General features: G+C 34.2%; 1 pseudogene; it reads right to left on the bottom strand.

Moving 5' to 3' along the window:
• Positions 1-575: 575 nt before the first annotated feature.
• LOC127454548 (zona pellucida sperm-binding protein 3-like) lies at positions 576-15,282 on the bottom strand (annotated as a pseudogene).
• Between the last annotated feature and the right edge of the window lie 1,272 nt (positions 15,283-16,554).

Raw genomic sequence — 16,554 nt, 5'->3', positions numbered from 1 at the left:
GAAAAGTAAAATTCCAAATATTTCCCACTTTACCTGTTTGCATAATGGATACCTTAATGGACCAGACACACTTTTATCTCCTTCCAGAGATAAGAAATCATATTTTGGAAATGGTAAATCAGAGGGTGCATCTTAATGTATATTACAGAAAGGAAAGATGTACTATTGTTGCCTGCAGTGTTCAAATTTATGCAGACAAAATCTGTTACATTATCTGAGTCTACTAATATAGAAAATGAGACTTTTTTACAAGTAATGAGAATGGGGATGCTTTCAAAGGTATTTGTGTCTTATATTACGGTGACATTGCAGAGGATGTCAATGTTACTGTACATGAATGCAATGTAAGTACATATGTAGAAAAAGCATGTTTTATTCAAGAAAGAGTATAATATCATTTAGAAAAATCAGCTCAAACAGTGCACAAAATGTATCTTTTTTAATCGCCATTAAGCACACATTTATGAATTAGGTTGAATCCATAAACAAAATATCAATGTTAGGAAAGGATGGAGATATTTATTTTCCCACCCCCAGACAAAAATGCAAAGACAGGTCCATTGAGGGTCCTGAAACAGAAATAAATTCATAAAACCAACTAGCACAACGCAAGAGTCCATTATAGAGTAGTTGCTCATTTCTGAATAAGTTAAAGACTTATCAAGACAAATGTCATATCCTGGAGATTTCAAATAACTCTAAAATAAGCTCAAAAAAGTAAAGTCGTTTCTCTCCCACTGGTTAAAGTTAATCTGTATCTTCATTCCACTCTGTTGGTTCTTGCTTGGCATTTAAAAAGTTGTCTTCATCAATCACCATTCGTGGCTGTATTGTGCTTTGTACACGCAGGTTCTTCTCAAAATCTTTAGGCTGTATTTTATGCTTGGACATTTTTTCTCTGCGATTCATTTCTTTTGGTAGGCTCTGGTTGGACCTCTTGTCATTGTTAACATCTTCCATGGACTCTTTTAATAACTGAACATTAGACTTTTCAACAATGTCAGTTTTAATTTCACTTTTGACCCTCCCAGCATCCCCCTCCTCCATCTCCACCTTTTCAGTTTTTTCTTCAAGAAATTTCACTTTTCCAGAACGATAAGCCACTTCATTCTCCAATTCTGTACCAGTTATCTCTGTCCCAGCAATTACCTCTTCATCTAAATTTTCATCACCAGTCAAAATCTCCATTGTGTTATGATTGTCTTTCTTTTCAGTGATGCTTTGAACGTACTTGGTGTCCTTCTGAACACTGACCAATTCTTCCTTTGGATAAAGGGTTGTTCTTTCTGCTCCAAAATCCGGGAATTGCTTGTTATCAGAGATGTTGTGACATGAGTAAAATAAGCTGTTAAACGAAAAATAATATAACATTGAAATAGATAAGTTGTGTGACACCTGATGTAGTGTTTTCATTTCAAGTAATAACTGATGTGATACACCAAAGTTCCCTTTAACCAGGGGTCGGGAACCTATGGCTCGTGAGCCACAAGTGGCTCTTTGTTAAAAATCAAGTGGCTCGCTGGGTATCTCACCATTCACCAACACATGATCGTTTAAAACTTTCTAGAGATAATTTTCCTGCAGAAAGTGTGAGTGCGATTGCAAATCTTGCAGTCAATGACACTGTTTTGATTTCCTTCCGAATTTGTCGTACAACCTACACATGGTGAACAAGGTTTGAAATTAACACCCGCCAAATGCGGATTTTACATGCAGAGTATTTTGCTGATGTACCAGCCACTGTGGAAGGCGACCTGTAAGACTTCTCTGAGTGATATATTACAAGAAATTAGACACAAAGACACACGTTTGATGAAACGTGATAATATTTTGAAGAACAGATGAAAGAAAAGCCGCCGATGCTGGTCTGATTTTATATGTGTGCGCAGTGAGCTCTGCTGTTCACGAGTGTAATGAAAGCGCTTCTCCAAGACCCGCACATGCATAGAGTTCTGGGCCCCATTTCCCAATAACTACTGATCTTAGCAGTTAAGAGCATTTTCTACGAGAGATTTTATGAAAGTTATTTATTTTTTATGTGCACCCAGGGTGTGAAACTAGCACCCGCCACCCGAGGCTCAATCCAGTTTCCAAGCTCCTTGTCCAAAAGTATTTCATGTGCGAGTAATTTTCCTCATCTACCCGCAACAGGTGGGTGACCTGTAAGACGTCTCGGAGTGACACATGACAAGAAATGCTGTTAGTCAAAAAGATGCGCTTGAAGAAACACACTTTATTATATTTTTAAGAACAGAGAACAGAAAAGCCGTCAATGCCCGTGTCTGGTTCGCTGTTTTTTCGTGGAGCAAGTGCATGTAAAGAGTTATCACTCCTTTTTCTCTGTTTCATTCATCTGAAAAATGTTTGGAAGAATAATGTAATCTATGAAAATGCTGCAAATGATCTCTGATCATCTCAGGAGGTGCTGTGAGTTTAGTTTGCTTTATTTCCATGGAGCAGTTCGCTCTTACACATTGTGAACGCAACTCTACAGGTTCAGTAATATATATCTTTGTATTAAAGAAACAAAGAAGAAAGTGATTAAATCATAAAGTAATAGAAGACACGTTCACCTTGAACCTACAATTTTGTTCTATTTTCTTTAGGCAGCAATAACTGTTACCAAAACACAATACAAACACATTCGATGCAATACGACACACATTTGGCAGCATTTTTTGGGAACACAAGGGAATTTATTAGGCTTATTTATTATGATGATTATTATAATTATCTTTACATTTATAATTGTCTTTAGTTCTTAATTTGTAGGCTATAAGTAATTTTTCACCTGTTGTGATACTTGCGTGATGGCAAATGGGGCCGTTGGAGAAATGTCTGGATTTGGGGAGGTGGTTATATATAAGATTTTTTAATCACTTTGTTATTTTAATAGCTTTTTTCATTTCATTTAAAGTGCAATTTGAATTTAGAAATGTCTTTTAAGTTTTTCATGTTTCAATAAATTAATTACATTTTTAAAGCATAATCAATAAAGCAAAAATATTCACCGATCTTGGGGGTTGACCATATAATCGGATATCGCGATATTTTAAATGCGATTATCATTAAAATATTTTTTACATATTGCCTAGCCCAAAAGGAAAGTTACATTTTTCATGAACAATCGTAAAATGAAGTAATTTTATGGAGACCCGCACAAACGCGTGTACTCAATTCCATATTGCAACATGCTACCTATCATTTTTGCATATTTGTTTGTTTTTGAGTAGTCTATGGGAAATATAAAAATTTTATTTTATTGAAAAATTTTGCTTTTGAAAATAGTAAATTATTCGTTTGTGGTATGGCTCTTTCGAAAAAATGCATCAACCAAAAATGACAAAACTGGCTGCCTTAAACTCTGGTGCATTTTTGGACTGCCGCCAAAATTTGAAAGCTCACCATTCACACATACTTTGGACAAATTGCAAAAAATTGGTCTAATTTTTCAGAAAACTGCCCCCAATAGACTCCAATTATTTATAAATAATATTGTATGTGTTTATAATCTTACGATAAACAGAATTTTAACAAAACATTTTACAATGTGTAAACATGTAATTCTGGTTCTGTTCACTCAACCTCACTTTGCAAAGTCTCATTTTATTCCACTAGTTGGCAGATATATCCATCACAATATATAGATCTGAAATGTAGGTGGCGCTCTAACGCATTTCAGCCCTCACAGATGTGTTCGTCCACAGACATTCAGTCTAATTTTCAGTTCAATCACCACCCTTGTTGTTTCATCGAATATCTCGGCCTCTGAGTGGACTACAAGCCTAATCTAGGTGTCATTAGAAAGCGGAGATCCTCCCCTTTGCAATGATATACATTTTAATTAATGAGTCACATTCCTGAGAGTGAGAGCTTTCATTTGATATATGACTTGTCCATTTATGTGCTATGTGAAGGACTTTTATTTTTATATAAATATTTATACCCCGTTAACTCTGGGGGAAGCCAATTTTCAACACGACTGTTTTGAAGCATTATTTTGTTATTTTAAGTAACAAATGCAGAAGTGATGGTTATCTCTAAAAAGATCAGATTCTAAGCTTTCAAATTATACCTCATATGCCTGACTTATGTAAACAATAAACAGAGACTTTCACGTTTTAAACGTAAACTTTTTTCGTGATATATCACCCCACCCTGCGCCGCCGGCAGGTGCATAGAGTTTAAGGGTTAAAGGAAAATTTCAGGTTCAATAAAAGTTAAGCTCAATCAACAGCATTTGTGGCATAACATTGATTACCACACAAATTAATTTGGACTCATCCCTCCTTTTCTTAAAAAAAAAAGCAAAAATCAAGGTTACAGTGAGGCACTTAAAATGGAAATGAATGGGGCCAATTTTTGGAAGGATTAAAATGCAGAAATGTGAATCTTATAACTTTATAAAAGCACTTAAATGAATTCTTCTGTTAAAACTCTTGGATTATTTAAAATGTAAAGTTGTTTAAATAGGATTACAGGGATTACGGTGTTACATCGTCATAGAAACTAAATTGTAAAATTGGATATAACTTTGCACAAAAAAGGTAAGTAAGAAAGGCATAGCACACACTAAAATTTGTATCACGCTTAACATGCAGCTGTTTACATCTCGTGGCTATACTTTTGAAACAGTGAGTATTTTAACATTTACAGATCGGCCCCACTCACTTCCATTTTATGTGCTTCACTGTATCCCATATTTATTTATTTATTTATTTTTAAGAAAATGAGGGACAAGTCAAATACATTTTTGTTGTAATGCCACAAATGCTGTCGACTGAGTTTAACTTGTATTAAAATATTCCTTTAAGGCAAGTTAGTCCACTGCGAGACTACATGGGAGAAAACCTCAAAGCTCTTATCTGCTTGAATAGGGAAAGGGAAATAGGGAAATCTCCAAAACGCTTATCTCAAATAACGGGAAAAAAAACAACAACGAACAGGATGGATCAACTAACGCACATGCACATTCTAGACCAATAGTGACTAGCTCTTTTAACTATAGGGTGGATCTTCCCTTCTTTCAGTGGCCAGGTGACTGGCCCTTGTAACAGTATAGTTGCCATATTGAGTGTTACAATTGATCCGATTAATTTTCACGAGCGGTCCATCTCCAACTCATAATGTCTCAGGTCATACTTACGAGTAGCTTCAACTTCACATGTGGATTCACAACAAGCACAAACAGATGCATCAGTGTAGATTTCTTCCCACCTGTTGGTACAGGATAAACACAAAGATTAAATAAAGCTTCTCTGCAGTTAAAGACAGATTTGGAACAATTGTGTGAAATCAAATTAGGTCTGTTGCTCACCTTCTCTCTGCTTCATTATAAGTACGGACTTTGCTGTGGCACTTGTAGTGGCATTGTGAATGGACATTGTGCAATGTAGGTAAAAGTGCTTTAAAAAAATGAGGAAAATATGCAATCATCAGACACACACATGTACAAATACAGGGTTGAGGAATAACGCAATACATGTAACGGGATTATGTATTTAAATTACAAAATATTAGTCACTGTATTCCACTACAGTTATAATTTAAATTCTTTGTAATCATAATACAGTTACATTTAAAAAGTATTTTGATTACTTAAGTTTTTACTTTGCATTTTATTGTCATTTGTTTAATTTAATATTGAGTCAGTTAGAAAACATTTATCCGTATAAATGATGCGATCTGAGGAACGTTTTAACAGCGGTGAAACACTTTCTTATGATGCGTTACATTCATACGAGCAAACAGAGGGCGCTTTTACACTGTTGTGAGTGAAAAGGTGGATATGACATCACTGAGAAAAAAAGATGTGGTTGTGTACACTCTGTAGGGTTTTGAAGTTTGGAGCAGCAGAAATAGTTAACCTTGTGTTAATTGTCATGTAGCTTTATGCCAAGCTAAAATGCTATATCTGGCCCTTTTACTTGCACCTGTTACCAGCCATGATTAAAAAAAAAGAAAAAAAAGAAAAAGAAAATCAACGATTGATCATACAAACAGTATAAATGTTTTTCTCTACTAAGACCTTTGATATTAGGTCAAAGATATACTGCAAAAATCTTATTATTAATGAGAATTTTGTATTTTTTTTCCTGTAAAAACATATCTAAAAAAAAAAAAAAAAAAAAAAGGTTAAAACAAGAAACATTTACTTTGCATAAGATATTTAGGCTTTTTCCAGAAAATGTATTTTAATCTAAAGTGTATTTTGTCTGACAATACTGGCAGATGTTTTTACCCACTTGTTATCAACTTGTTTATGGTCAAAACAGGCGAAAAAAAAATCTGCCCAGTATTTAAGTAATCCAAAGTATTCAGATTACATTACTGACCTTGAGTAATCTAATGGAACATGTTACAAATTACATTTTACAGCATGTATTCTGTAATCTGCAGTGGAATACATTTTAGAAGTAACCCTTCCACACCTGTACAAATACACAAGAGTTTTATCTTAATAACTGTGAGGTTTCAAGTTAAAAGTCTAACTGCAAATTAAAAGATTGTTTTCTCTTGCAGTAGCTATCTGTATTGATTTCCAGGGTTCCAACTTCTCAATAGCTGTTTTGCAGACAAGATTTAAAGAATGAAGGAAATTACCATGTCAGTAACTTGGGGAAGTAAAAAGGCATCTGAAAACCGAAGAATATTTGATTGTCTTGAGGAAGCGGGACAGACTTCCTTGTCTTCTGCTTTCCTCCATGCACCTGAAATTGTACAGTTTGGCATTTAGGTTTTTCCTTTTTGTCCCCTTCTCCAAAATGGTAACAATTAAACAAGTGTCTTTATGTTGAATAAAAGCCGAGTGCTCCAAATAGCTTACCCAAAATTGTGAATAACACTGTGTTTTGAAGTTGAGTCTAGGACATTGGAAGCCGTCACATAATTGGAGTCAACGAAAATCATTTCATCTTTGAATGTATGAGCAGCACTGGCTTCAAAATACATGGGCTTCCCAAGCACAAAACTTGCATTTTCTTCAAGTTTTTCCCAGTGTTCTAGAGTTTGAACCATTTAACAGAATATTAGGTTCCATTCGAGCAGTCAAACAAAACTGGAAATTATATTAAAAAAGAGAGGAAAAGCATACCGTTACACACGGAAAGACTAAACTTGACCCTGCTTTCAAAAGTCTTGTGAAAAATGCGCTCCCTCACCACAGGCAGGAAGCCCATTTTGTAGGAATAATGAAATCTAGAAACTGAAAAAAGAAAAATGATATGGTCAATGTTACGTCAAAGTCCTGAATAAAAATATTGAGATTTGTGTTTCAACTGTTATATGAGCACTGGATGGTTAATGCTAGTGGCACGGCTCAAATGACTGTCTCTTGGGGTTCTGGTGTATAGCACACAATGTTGGTATACACAATCTGGCCGTTTATCATCTGAGGAGGGTAAAACATTGTTGAATTGTAGGCAAAAAAACAAAACAGGAATCTTAAGATGAGAAAACATTGAAGGTGCCCCAAATAATTGTTTTGTTTACATTTTAGTGGCCAATTTGACCAATTTTGGACCAATAATAATAATGGTGGGGCTTGTTATCGAGAAAAGTCACCAGTATTCAACTAGTCATGTGATTTCAACATGGTCTTAGCTGAATTAAGCTAGTCAGCCAGCCTGGTGAAGATGGTTTCCTAAGGACACACTAAAAAAAGTGCCCCAAACCCCTTAGTTTTTTTTTGTTTTTTTTTCAGCAGGAAAGTTACTTAATGCAGTGGTTTTCACATACATCATATCACATTGCACATACATCTCCAGAGATGTCTGTTTTAGATTGTGTTTTATCTGGAAAGCATCAATCTAATTAACATCTGCTGAACATCTTTAAAAAAAAATTAAAAAAAATTCACACTTAAAACATCTCAAAGACATCTGCTTAATGTCTTATTGACATCCAAGACATAACTATTGACATATGTCTTATAGGCATATTGCAGATGAGCAAACAACGTTAATACGTCTTCCAGATATAAACACACACATCAAATAGATGTCTGGGTGAAGTATATGTGGTATCAGGGTTGCAAGGGGGCCTCAAGATGACTTTAAATGCTTTTAAAATAAGATAAAAAGTTAAATTATAATATGACACATCCTGTAATAAATCTAAAAAAAACAATAAAAACAAAAGCTGTAGTACCTGTTATCTGACATAATTTCTTATCTTAATTCAACAACTCCCTTCAACTATTATTTATAATAGTTTGAATATAGTCTTGGACATTTGTGGGGGCTTGGAGTCAAAAAAGTTGAGAACAACTGACTAAATGCAATTTTTAAAGGGATAGTTCACCCACAAATGAAAATTCTCTCGTCATTCACTCACCCTCATGCCATCCCAGATGTGTTTGACTTTCTTTCTTCAGCAGAACACAAAGATTTTTAGAAGTATGTCCATTCTATACAAGTGAATGGTGGCCATAACTTTGAAGGTCAAAAAGCACATAAAGGCAGCATAAAAGTAAATCATAAGACTCCAGTGGTTTAATCTATATCTTCTGAAGCAATATTATTGGTGTGGGTGAGAAACAGATTAATATTTAAGTACTTTTTTACCATAAATTCCCTCCCTGCCCAGTAGGTGGCGATATGCACAAAGAATGAGAATAGCCAAAAGAAAAATGAGAAAGTAATAGTGAAGATTTATAGTAAAAAAAAGCGCCACACCTATCATATCACTTCTGAAGACATGGATTAAACCATTGTAGTCTTATGGGTTATTTTATGCTGCTTTTATATGCTTTTTGACCTTCAAAGTTCTGGCCACCATTCACTTGCATTGTATGGACATACAGAGATGAGATATTCTTCTAAAAATCTTTGTGTTTAGCAGAAGTTAGTCAGTCATACACATCTTGGACAGACTGAGGGTGAGTAAATGATTAGAGAATTTTCATTCTTGGGTGAACAATCCCTTGAAAGAAATATTCCGGGTTCATCTTAATCGACAGAATTTGTGGCATAATATTGATTACCAAAAATAAATAAAGATTGACTTGCCCCTCCTTTTCTTGAAAAAAAGAAAAATCAATCTGAGTGTCAGTAAGGCACTTAAAATGGAAGTGAATGAGGCCAATCTGTAAATGTTAAAATACTATGTCAAAAGTATTCACCATATGCGCCAGAGAAACTAGGGCGCAGCCATTTTAAATATTTTGTCTTTGTCTTTTGTCCGGTCTAGATATAGACCTATGGTGTTGATGTGCAAGTGTAATTAGCTAGCGAAGTGGATTTACAGGTTACAGAGTTGCCAAAAGTCATCAGGAGTATTTTAAAATGTTCAGTGGATTTCATAACAAAAGGGAGATTTTAAAACAAGTTCCATTCATAAATCCACAAAATCCTACCTTCAGGCTGTGGACATACTGATATGCCTCTGTGCTCATGAAACTCCAAGAGACAACACAAAGTCATTCAAAATATCTCTGTACGACACGTCGGCACCTCTGACCATCTTCTCATGTCATTCACCCATCATATTATAGCTAAGGTGAGCAGATTTAGTGAGTAATACCCTGACGGGGAAGGGGTTCTACTATATTTATACCATTTATCCACACCGATATATATATATATATATATATATATATATATATATATATATATATATATATATATATATATATACATATCGGTATATAGTTTGTGTGGATAAATGGTATAAATATAGTAGAACCCCTTCCCCATCAGGGTATTACTATATATATATATATATATATATATAAATTATTTTTCTATATTTTAATCACATTTAAGCCTCTTAAAAGATTGGGGTGAAAATTAATTTAAAAAAGTACAGATCATTTCCTTTAATGTTATGAACTTGCATGTAAAATAGCTATCCTGTTTGAAATTTCATGTCAACTAGACATTTTAACACAAATTACTATTAAGCTGAAACCTAAAAATTAAGCAGATAACAATCTGCATATAACAATGAAACGCTTACATCATGAAAAAGTGCAGCGTGTCATAGCTGTCTGAATGTGATCTGCCCAGGGTTATTATAGTTTTGGATTTTTTTATTTAGTTTTTATTTCTATTTTATATTCAATTTGTCATTACAATTTAGTTTAGTTTTCAGTTTGTCTGTTAGTTTCAGTTTAGTTAGTTTTATTTATTTTTAGTATTTTTTATGGCTGCCAAAGCTGAGCTTTCACTGGTGTAATTTAACAAGTCTAACATCATTACTCACCCTCATGCCATCCCAGATGTTAATGACTTTCTTCTGCAGAATACAAATGAAGATTTTTAGAAGAACATTTCAGCTCTATTGGTCCACACAGTGCAAGTCAACAGGGGCCAGAAATTTGAAGCTCCAAAAAGCACATAAAGACGGCATACAATTAATCCATGAAACTTCAGTGGTTTCATCCATGTCTTTAGAAGCAATATGATAGGTGTGGGTGAGAAACAAATCAATATTTAAGTCCTTTTTTACAGTAAATGTCAACATCAGCAGTCTCCTTGGCAATCATGATTTCAAGCTCGATTATATTTCCCAGCCCCATCTAGCGCTCCGCGAACTCTTCTAGTAAGTGTACTCAAGCTTGAAATCATGATCGTTCCTGTAGATTGCAGTTGAAAGATGAGAAGTGAAAAATTTGTTACATTTTGGTCCGTTTTCATCCAAAACCAGGGCCGTAACCACAATATACTTTGAGGGGGACAAGTCCCTCCCAATAATCAGATATGGCCAGATTGTCCCCCCCTCTCCCCAATAATTGATATCCTTGTTGCTGTTCTGCTGCAGTCCATTATGCATTGCTGTCTAGTTGTAATTAGTTTGTTGCAAGAATAGCACAAAGGTTTAAAAAAAAGTTTAATTTTTACCACGCTCAGTAGTCTAACATCTCGTCAGTGTCATTTGAGATCAAATCGATCAAGGCAGGACTCAAATTTAAGAAGCTGAGCGGGAACCTTGTGGATTATTTAGATTACAGCACCATGCAGCACGCACGCATCAGTGTCAGCAGTTCAGGTTAAGTGTTTTAGTGGCATGTAAGAGGTCAGTATATAACTAAACATGCAATATTTGCCCACTATTTTATGATTGTGGAAAAATTATTTTTTAACAACTTGGTCACAAGCTAGTACAACTACTCTAAAACCATTGGAGTCTCTGTATAAACAATCACTAAAAACTCTTGATAAGAAATCGGTTTATTTTCATCATTGTTCAATATTAAAAAAAATAATCTGTTTAGTTGGGAAAACATGATTAAATATGTAGATGTTTGTCTTATGTTTAAGACTATACATAGCTTGACCTCCTCATTAAAACAGTATGTTAACATAAGAACAACTGCTCATCGGTCCACAAGGGGTGGGGCAAGAGGGGATTGTATTATTCCCCTCAGAAAGTGTAAATTTAGTCAGTCTGTATTTTACGTTAAAGCTGCACGTGAATGGAACTCCATCCCATCAACAATTAGAGGACTGGATACATACTGTTCTTTTAAGTTTCATCTTAAGAAATGGTTAATTAATACTCAGCAATGTCTACATTAGAGTTTTATTTTATTACAATTGTTCTTGGTTAATAATTCTCCAGTCGCTATCTCTCTGACCTCTTACGTAGCACAGTATGAGTTTAGATAAAATTTCCTACTAATATAATGTATTTAATATGATTTATTGTGCTTGGTATCAATTATGTGCTTGCATTTTTTAATTAGTATTTGATAATGTAGTTAATGTGTTTTCTTTTTTTTGTTTTGTTTTGTTTTTCTTATTGTATTAATATAAGATGCTTTGTTTTTTAGGGTGACTTCTTAACATTCTGTCAAGGGTCTACAGATGAAAAATAACCATTTGGCTAATTCTGGCACATTTACAGTCATGTTCATTAATGTGCACTGCCCCTGTAAATAAATAAATAAAAATAAAAATATTTAATTGAAATGTTGTACCGACCAACAGTAATTTCCTATGGTGTGAACCATTCACCATTTGGCGAATGGTGATTCGGATGTCATTCATAATGTTGAATGTGAAAACATTAACGGAGCAGTTTTCTTAAGATAAAGTGAGAATGTAGCGAATATTATAAAGGAATTGAATGAATGTGGTAATCTGGCAAGCTTTTGAAGGAACTTTTTAGAATATTCTCTTGATATTGTCTGAGAAAATGATCTATAAAACACAAAGTAGAGCGTTTTCACCCTCAGATCAGAACTAGGATATTAGACCTGTAACTTGTGGCTTCAACTGAGTTTTTAGGTTGTCATATATTTTTAATGTAAGTATTATTAGGTAATCATTAACAATCAATTTAAGATTTTCTAAATAATTTCTGTCTTTAATTCTGAATTTTGTCCAGCATCTCCTAAGAGTCTTCTTATAAAAGAGTCCATTATGAGGATGAGCCACCAGATAAAGGAGTAGTTCACCTAAAAATTGAAAATGTATTTTTACTCACTCATTTACTCACCTTTATGTTGTTCAAAACCCACATGCTGTTACTTTTACTTGGAACATAAAAATAGATATTTTAAGCTTAACTGTTTATAGTGAGCAGGAGCTGTCGAGCTTCATAAAGGACCAATACTATAAAGCGTAATTAAAGGTTCAGTGTAGACATAACATTAGTCCATATGACACGTGCATTATATTCCAAACTTTCTGGGGCCACACAACAGCTTTGTGTTGTATAGACTACTTTTATGGTATATGAATAATTATTTTTTTCTTCTTTGGACCTTGAGAGCAATGGTCAATATGAGGTGTTTTGTATGGAAAAGAGCAGCGTTCGGGTTCTTGAAGAAAAGATTGTACTGGGAGAATAAACAATGAGGGACAACTTGATGTCAGTAAATAATTTTGTGTATTTTCTTTTTGCTAGCCAGCTGACACAGTCATGTCATTTTATAGATACATCAGTGATGAAAAGAAATTCAAATTTTATTCGTCTTATCTTTGATACAGCACAAAAAAGAAAGAAAAGATGACTAAAACAAGCAAAACTTAAAAGCATTTAAAGCCTTTATTCAGAAAATTATAATTTAATCGCCTTTACCATTTTAAAGGACTGAGGACAATTATATTTGTGACCTCAACACCTGCGACCCCTTACCACCAAAATGGTTTGGGTCCCCCCAGTGTTCAAGACATGGTTACGGCCTTGCCCAAAACAGATTAGATCACTTCAGAAGACATGGATTAAACCACTTATGGATAACTTTTATGCTGCCTTTGTGTTTTTTGGATCTTCAAAGTTGACTTGCATTGTATGGACTTACACAGTTGAGATATTCTTCTAAAAATCTTCATTAGTTTTCAGCAGGAGAAGGTAAGTCATACACATCTGGGATGGCATGAGGGTGAGTAAATGATGAGACTTTTAATTTTCGGGTCAACTATCCCTTTATCTTTTTGAGATTATACATGGATGATTTTACTTTAGGATGTGTGACAGAGCTCATTTCATTGGAAAATAGCCAAGAAAATGACAAATTTTAGGTAAATGATGTTTATGTTATTAAAAAAAGTAAATGTTAACTTAATGTTATGATGTGAAAGTGTATAAGGAATATAAAAATTAATTCCAAACACTTTCTAGATGTTTTCTAGAGAATAATTTTTCCTCTGTCTCACTTTACCAGAACTGCTTTAAAAAAATCTGGGATTTGGTCAAAAGAGGTTCTTCAAAGGTTCTACTTCTCAGTATTGAATATTTCTTCATTTTTTGCTTTTGACTAAGAAGACATCCAAAGCTTCCTTCAAAAGTATAATGTTAGGTTATGTGGTGTTTGGATCATAATTCAAAGTGTCAAGAAATGTTACATTTCCAAAAGTGTCCCACTTTGCCCATATTCACCCTAGTATAATCAAAAACTAAAATGAATTTGAGATCATTTTTTATTTTAGTTCGTTTTGGAGTTATGAAAAAGTATTTTAGTTTAGTTTTTTCCAGTAATTTCAGTTATTATTTTTATTTTAGTAAATGAAAATGTTAACTATAATAACATTGGATCTGCCAGGTCCAATTTACCTCTGTGAATTCTGGAAAACCAAATTAATAGCAGAAAAAAAACCACAAGCATTTTCAGGTAGTAAAGGGGTGCTGTAGACTCACACCATCTACTCTTGGTGAAAAATACTTTGTGTTCTCACGCGTAATTCATTTTAATCAACTCTTCTCAGCAGCTTCAATACAAACAGGAAGTTAGATGACAAAATTCGGAAGAGCAGAGCGCTGAAAAGGGGCGGGGCTGAATAAGGTGCATATAGTGTGCTAAAATCGCTTACGAACCTTTTCTGTGTAAAGTTATAGCCAATTTTACGACTTCGTTGTCATGACAATGTAATGTCAACAAACCATAAAAGGACTGTAATAATGACGATTTAAACAACTTTACAGATCAAATAATACATGAGTTTTAACAGAAGAATTAATGTAAGTGCTTTTATAAAATTATAAGCTTCACATTTCTGTGTTTAAACTCTCCAAAGATTGTCCCCATTCACTTCCATTGTAAGTGCCTCACTGTAACTTCGATTTTTGCTTTTTTTAAAGAGAAGGGACAAGTCGAAATTATTTTTTGTGCTAATCAACATTATACCACAAATGATGTTGATTGAGCTTAATTTGTATTGAACCCGGAATATTCCTTTAAGATTAGGATTTTTTTACATAATTGTTTCCCTGTAAAGAGCCACCGGACTCATTAATGTCATAGTGGAAATAAAAGCAGTTCTTGTCCGAGCGAGAGACAGAACACGTTCCCAGGTTAAATGAAGGCGGCAAACCCCTGAAGCCCAGTAGTCTCTTATTCACACGCACCTAAATTTTACTGTGGTTAACTACACCACACCTCCACACCATGAGTATTACGCACAGGAGACACTTGGATACGCTGATGATCCACTTGAGGAATTAGGAGACCGGTTAAAATGTTTGGCAATTCTCTTCTTTCGGAGAGAGGTCTAAACAGCTCCATGCCAACGAGATGAGCTGGAGAATATTGGTTTATTGGGATTACATAGTAAGGCCGCATAAACAGAGTACTCTTCGTAAACTCGTAGTTTCATGTCCACGGCCTGACCGCCTCTGGCATGGCACGCGCTTTCTGCTCCGTGGGTACAATTTGATATATTTTGGGTAACCTGCGGTGTTAAATCTGTAGGCTTTTTTTATATAAACTAAGCTAAGAAGGTACAAAGATGCAAACTCATGCGTCCCATGATAACGCTTGAAAGGTTACGTTAAGAACGCAAGGCGCGCGCTACAGCCACCTGTTGATTGATGACGTGACGCCTCATCAACTGTTAAGAGTGCGCGCCTTGCTGAGTTTGCGTATTTGCTGCTCGGTTTAAAGGGGTGTTCCTGAACCTAACAATTAATATTTATTACCACAAAAAAAAAAAAAAAAAAAAAAAAAACACACACACAAATCTGTGTTCCAGTGAGGCACTTACTATGGAAGTGAATGGGGCCAAGCCGTAAACTTTTAAATACTCACTGTTTTAAAAGTATAGCCACCAGACATAAACAATATTAGTGTCAACATGATTTTAGTGTGATAAAATCACTTACCAACCTTTTTCTGTGTAAAGATAATAGCCATTTTATAACTATGTTGCCATTTCGATATAATGTCAACAAACCCTAAAACGACTGTAAAAATGATTTAAACTTTAACTTTACAGCTAAAATAACACGTGTTTAAATAAATATATATATAAGAGCTTTTATAAAATTATAAGCTTCACATTTCTGTCTTTAAACCCTTTAAAAATTGGCCCCATTTACTTCCATTGTACGTGCCTCAATGTAACACAAATGCATGCTTTATATATAAATATATATATATATATATATATATATATATATATATATATATATATATATATATATATATATGTCAAAAAACAAACAGAAAATATGTTTTTGTGGTAATCAACATTATGCCACAAATGCTGTCGATTGAGCTTAACTTGTATTATTGAACCTGGTATATTCTTTTAAGCTCAATCAACAGCATTTGTGGCACAATGTTGACTAATACAAAAAATAAGCAAAGACAATGGAAGTGAATGGGGCCAGTCAATAAACGTTAAGAAAAACTTTCAAACGTGTAGCCGCAATATGTAAACATATTATGGGTAATCATGATTTTAATATCATAAAATCGCTTACTAACGTTATCTGTGAAAAGTTATATCAAGTACTACTTCTTCGTTGTTATGACAACATAACGCCACTAACCCCTGCTTTAATCATACTAAAATCATGTAAACATGTATGTCTTGTGGCTAAACTTTTCAAACAGTTTTTATTTGAACGTTTATACACTGGCCCCATTCACTTCCATTGTAAGTGCCTTACTGTGACCATGATAAACGATGGACGAGCCAAAATGATTTTTTGTGGTAATTAGCATTATGCATCAAATCCTGTAGATTGATCTAAACTGGTATTGAACCTGGAACATTCCTTTAATTGATTGCATGTTCACTAATATCTGTTTATTGAAATAAAGTAACTAATAAATCAATTAAATTAATAAAAGTATGAGTGGTTTTTAACTTTTGCTAGAAGCAG

Source organism: Myxocyprinus asiaticus, chromosome 16 (genome assembly GCF_019703515.2).
Source record: "Myxocyprinus asiaticus isolate MX2 ecotype Aquarium Trade chromosome 16, UBuf_Myxa_2, whole genome shotgun sequence".
NCBI lineage: Eukaryota > Metazoa > Chordata > Actinopteri > Cypriniformes > Catostomidae > Myxocyprinus > Myxocyprinus asiaticus.
The sequence above is the reverse complement of the archived record's forward strand: the minus strand, read 5'-3'. Positions and strand labels throughout refer to the sequence as shown.